Here is a 5,891-nt window from a genome sequence, read left to right as displayed (position 1 = left end):
GACACACAAGTACTGATAGTTAATGTCAACGCTTTCACAAGATATAACTTCTTGGCAGGAAATCAACTCGAGAAGGATAACCCCGAACTGTAGATGTTGCTCTTGTTTATTAATTATTGCGAGATATAATACCCGTACACCATTAGGCTTTAGTAGTGAATCACAATTTCTCTTTTTTTCGTATATTTTTTTTTATCTACGATGGCAACGTCTTATCAATGATAACAAAGACCCCTATAACCCTATTGCCAAGTCCTCACCTTTTACATACTTAATTCTTCCTTGAACATGATTCATTCTTTGTTTTATTCATGTACAAATATTATTCATTTCTTTTTTTTTTTGTTGAAATATATTATTCATTTCTTACTTAATAGAAATACTTTTGAAATCTTTTCTTGTGGCTCTTTAAATATCTTTCACATTCTTTGTTTTATTCATGTACAAATATTATTCATTTCTTACTTAATAAAAATACTTTTGAAATCTTTTCTTGTGACTCTTAAAATATCTTTCACATCTCTCACATTTTTAGATGTATTCTTCTTGTTCTGAAAGACATAATCTTATTTAGGATGCCTCTATAGGCGCCTCCCATAACTGCTCTAGGGGCCTCCCTAAAGTGTTTGACTACAATAAATTTCTGACAGCTGTAGGGTCTTTCTATTGTTCATTTTATGGTCAGGGTTAGGGTTCTTCGTTTTATGGTCAGGGTTCTTCATTTCATGGATCCAAAAGATGAAAAGGTCAAAAATACCATTTGATAATGGTTAGGGTTCTTTGTTTCATGGTTAGAGTTCTTCGTTTCATGGTTAGGGTTCTTCATTTCATGGAATCAAAAGATTGAAAAATCAAAAATACCATTTGATAATGGTTAGGGTTCTTCGTTCCATGGATAAAGATGAAGCTTTATTGGTTGAAGAACTAATAGCTTTAACAGTTTTAGTTGAGAATGCACTTAGGAACTACATATTTGATAAGATTAGAATGGTTGAAGGAATTGAATTCAAGATTTGGGTAAGAGGAAATTAAACTTATAAGTCCAGTAGAGATTAAGGTGGTTCATGGCTTAGGAAACACAGTAATGTAATTGGGAAATCACCATTTAAATCTCTGGGTTTAGAGAAAGTAGAGAGAAAAGAAGGCAAACGAAAAAGGGAAGAAGGAGAGGGGGTGCTCGGGGGGCGCCTCCTGGGCTGTTACGGGTGCGCCTACAGATGGAGGCTCCTATAGCAGTTTTGGGAGGCGTCTATAGACGCACCCTCTTATTAACTAATTCAAAAGGATCATAACTACATATCTCCCTCAATTGAATCTAAAATTCTTCCAAACTTGTATAACCCAAAGGTGAACTTTCAAATTAGTATCTATTATATAAAACAGAAGGGAAACGATGATTGGGACAAACATCCTTTTAATAAGGGATATTGTCTAGAGACCCTTCTCAAAATTTAAAATATAGTCCTTCGTAGAGATAAAGTTACCTATTCAAAAAATAATAACCGTATCCTTCTTAGAAATCGGGAAAACGATGACTGGGACAAACATCCTTTTTTAATAAGGGATATTGTCTAGAGGCCCTTCTCAAAATTTAAAATATAGTCCTTCGTAGAGATAAATTTACCTATTTAAAAAATAATAACCGTATCCTTCTTAGAAATAAAATAACTAATTTAAGAAAAAAAGAAACAAAATAAACTTCAAGGGTTAAGAAAAGAAATTAAAATCTCCCTCTCTCTTTCAATAAAATAATAGCAAAGGATATTGTCTAGAAGTCCTTCTCAAAATTTAAAATATAGTCTTTCGTAGAAATAAAGTTACCTATTTAAAAAGGGAAATGATAGAGTGACTTAGAAATTGGTACTTAGAAGGTGACATAGTTCCTTATTTAGAAACAAAAGCGGTCCCCACCGTAGTCAAACTTTGAAAAAACCTTGTCTTTTAGTGATTCCACATAAAATAATAACTAACTTAAGAGAATATAATCAAAAAAATAATACAAAAAATAATAACTAATAAAAATCTCTCTCTCTCAATAAAATATAACAACAAATTTCGTAACATCCTAAAGTTATCGGGAAAACGATGACTGGGACAAACATCCTTTTTTAATAAGGGATATTGTCTAGAGGCCCTTCTCAAAATTTAAAATATAGTCCTTCGTAGAGATAAAGTTACCTATTTAAAAAACAATAATCATTTCCTTTTTAGAAATAAAATAACTAATTTAAGAAAAAAAAAGAAACAAAATAAATTTCAAGGGTTAAAAAAAGAAATTAAAATATTTCCCTCTCAATAAAATAATAACTAATTTAAGAGTAAAGAAACAAAAAATAATACAAAAAATAATAATTAATAAAAATCTCTCTCTCAATAAAATAAAACAATAAATTTCGTAACATTTGATTGATACAAGTGTCCGTGCCCTAGGGCACGGGATATACCCTAGTTATAAAGAAAAGCAACAGAAAGATCTATAAGTTGCGCTAGATAAGAATCCATTAAAAGAAACATTTTATAAATAAAAGTAAGAATAAGATTGACATAACTTATAAATGAAAGTAATGGTAAGAGTGAGACAAAATTTACATATATAACAAAATATTTCAAAACTAAAAATGTAATTAAGCTCCTGGATGGACACCAAAAGTGTCATATTTTTAATGCAAAACCTGCATTAGAAAGATGTTTTGAACAAAAATGGCATAGTGCAACAAATAATACCATGTTACGTGTGAATTTCTTCCAAACAAAGCAAACAACACTTATAATGCTACGATGCCGAAGACAATTGGTAATTATAGCCCTTTGATGAAGTGAACTATCGGGTATTGGCATGTTTTCTTCATGTTCAAATGAATAGAACAATGTCTTAGATTCCCCGATAAAATCTTGAATAACTTCTTGAAGAAAAGGTGTAAAATTGAATTGAGCTATGAGTACCTTTAGTCTTCTTCCAAGCTCATTCGCATTCAGTATATTTGCAAGTTTTGATTGGCGATTAGCGCTTATGGTATTGTAGAGAGAGAGAGAGAGAGAGAGAGAGAGAGAGAGAGAGAGAGAGAGAGAGTTAAGGCACACAGCTTTCGGAGTTTGAAGAATTTTTCCGCATAAATATACTTTGAAGTTTGAAGAGAGTTATTTTTTAAAGAACAGGACATCGCTCTTTTTCATCATTTATTTTATCAAATTAATTCCTTCACGGTATGGAAACTTGTGACCATTTTTCATGTTCTCCAACGAAAGATCTGTTAGAAGAAAGTGATCTGCAAACATAAAAACGAAAAGAATTACTATATTTATTTTGCATCATGTTGATCTTTAAATAATGCAGAGGATAATATCAGGTGACCAAAGCCTGGTTTGGTATTACTACGACCGAGTTTTTCATTCCATTTCTAACTTTTCTTTTTGACAGCTCGCTTCTAATCAAACAAATTTTTAAAACACAATTTGAGCTGCTTATATACTATGATAATATGTTGCATACCTTTATGCTTTTTTGCAAACTGCATCTCTATTTTGTCTTGAGAAACCAAGAAAGGGTTGCCATGGCTCCTGGATTGTTACTGCCACATAAGAACACAAATTTAGAGTTTTGTTTAGAATAGGATAACCACTGCCATGGCATTTTCTCATACAAGCCTCTTCATTTACAAATATGAAAATCTTGAACTTTAAACCCTAAGAAAACACAAATTATATTAAAAACCCGTTTCGGAAAACTGAACCAGTGCAAATTAAACGACCCGGATCAGAAATGCATCAGTTTTCATAAGAAGATTCAATGGAAAGCCAGATAATTGAACTCCAAACCAAACTTTATCAATGATGCCATTGAGCTAAGATACCTCCGTCATATCACTTTAGCAGGCTAAGTTTCCTTCATTATTGCTTCTTTGACATCGTCACAAGCCGTTATATTCCTGACTCCCATGACTACATGAACTCCACGCGTCACAAGCACACGTGCAGTTTCGGAACCAATACCACTTCAAGCACCTATATTCCTGATGATACAAACACATCAGTATTATCAAAGCTAAGTCATCTAATTCTACTTAATGATTCATAGAATTTAAGTTTTCCTTTCTATGTATTAGTGACCAAATATGAGAAAGAGATTCATGGTTTCACAACTTCACCTTATGGGTATTTGGGGAAGTAAGAATAGTAAAAGAAAAATAAACACAAATTCAGTAAACCCATCTGTTAGTTGGTTAGATAGGGTATCAGATGAGTTCTTCTAGAAACTAAACAGATCTCACACATGATGCTTGGTCATGATAATATAAAAGTAACCCATGATTTTATAAGAGTTGATGCCCTAAAAAAAAGAGAAATGCCTTAGGCAATGGCAGTTCTTCGTCCCTATTTCATTACACCAAACTTCAATCTTTCTAAATTAGATGGCTAGACATACAAATTGCACCTCAGACAGGTCATGATTGATCAAAACAAACATAAAAATAGTTAAAATCTAACCAGACCCACACCCCACATCCAACATAAATAATGAAGCTCACGATTTTAAGCTCTTGCAAACAAACCTAAAAAGAACCCAAATTTGTGAGCGCAATTATTAGAGAAAAAAACTAAGATCGATTACTTACGGGGAGTTCAATCTGAAGAAATCTATCCAACTAAAGAGACACTCAATGCTGCAAATTTATAATAGGCGTGAACCTGCACAAATTCAATTTCAGAAATCACACCAAGTTGAGAAAAATATCTAGATGAGTTAGAGAAGCTTAGATCTACTTGAAATTAATATCGAAATAGGATGAAGATTTTAACACCAAAACAAGATTATACCATTCTGTTTCGTCGAAGGGATGAAGAGTCTCTAAACCATAAACCCTGATATAAAGGAGTGATTGCCATAAAACTCATCACGAAGAAGCTAGATGCGTTAGATTGGTTGTTGAATTCAAGTTACCAGATCTTAGGAGAAATTCTAACAGTCTCCATGAAGATTTTTTATTTTCTCAAGTACCAGATCTTTGATTCATGAAGACCTTATGCGTTTTCTTGACTTCTGTGTTACCCTGGAAGATGAACCAATTTCTGTCAGCATTGAAGTAATCCACTATTCCGTTTAAAAAAGAAAAATCATGTCTCTTCCCAATGAAAAAGGATATAAATGAGAGAATTTAAATAAAGCCTTTCATTTTCTTCCTCTGTCTAGGTTTTAAGTTTTGAAGAAGATTAAAGTCGGAGAGAGAGAAAAAGAAACACAGGTTTGGAGACCGAAGGATTTGGGTATTTGGGGTGGTTCATCTCAGTCAATGGTGCCACGCAGTCTTGTTCAACGGTCCAGATTTAGTCTTGGGGCATTTATTTTGTCCCAGTCATTCGCATTTATTTTATCCTCGTCAGCTAGACCCCATTCTGTTTTGTTATATAGACTAGCCATAACACCCGCACTATGTGCGGGGGAAATGTCCCTTATGAAATGTGGACAGTGACCCACTGGAATTGAGGTTGAGTGAACTGAACATAACAAAGCTGCCGAAAAAAATATTTTTTATGTTACTTATCTTACAACATGACCATTAGTGTGTACATTATTTGTTTAATAACTAAAACATTGCTTACAGAACATCTTCATCTATAAATTGTAAGTTCTATGATGATTTTTTTCCTATCTCAAGGGGCAACAATTTCATTACGCAAAAGCATTTGATAAAAATGTTATTCCTACAAAAAGAAACAAAGAAACGATTGAAGAAATTAATAATGAAAAAGTGTGATTTTGATTCTGAGTTCTCACCATGTCCTTTGGCAACCCTTTTACATGAGAATCATATTTTGAAATATGTTTTATGAATTCCACCTGCATATTTAAATTCAATGCAGACAAACCACATCAAGATCAAGTCTAATACATA

The 5,891-nt window shown here is 32.7% G+C and overlaps 1 long non-coding RNA gene across 1 annotated transcript; it reads right to left on the bottom strand.

The window, feature by feature from the left end:
- Positions 1 to 3,162: 3,162 nt before the first annotated feature.
- On the bottom strand, positions 3,163 to 5,048 carry LOC147530705 (uncharacterized). Its single transcript, XR_015228259.1, has 4 exons — positions 4,816 to 5,048; positions 4,614 to 4,686; positions 3,491 to 4,010; positions 3,163 to 3,266 (listed from the first exon to the last, which is right to left on the bottom strand). It is a non-coding gene; the product is annotated as an uncharacterized LOC147530705 (long non-coding RNA).
- Positions 5,049 to 5,891: the final 843 nt, after the last annotated feature.

Source organism: Eschscholzia californica, unplaced genomic scaffold (assembly GCF_041429995.1).
Source record: "Eschscholzia californica isolate CP2 unplaced genomic scaffold, dmEscCali1.0.p SCAF_6, whole genome shotgun sequence".
Classification (NCBI taxonomy): Eukaryota; Viridiplantae; Streptophyta; class Magnoliopsida; order Ranunculales; family Papaveraceae; genus Eschscholzia; species Eschscholzia californica.
The sequence above is the reverse complement of the archived record's forward strand: the minus strand, read 5'-3'. Positions and strand labels throughout refer to the sequence as shown.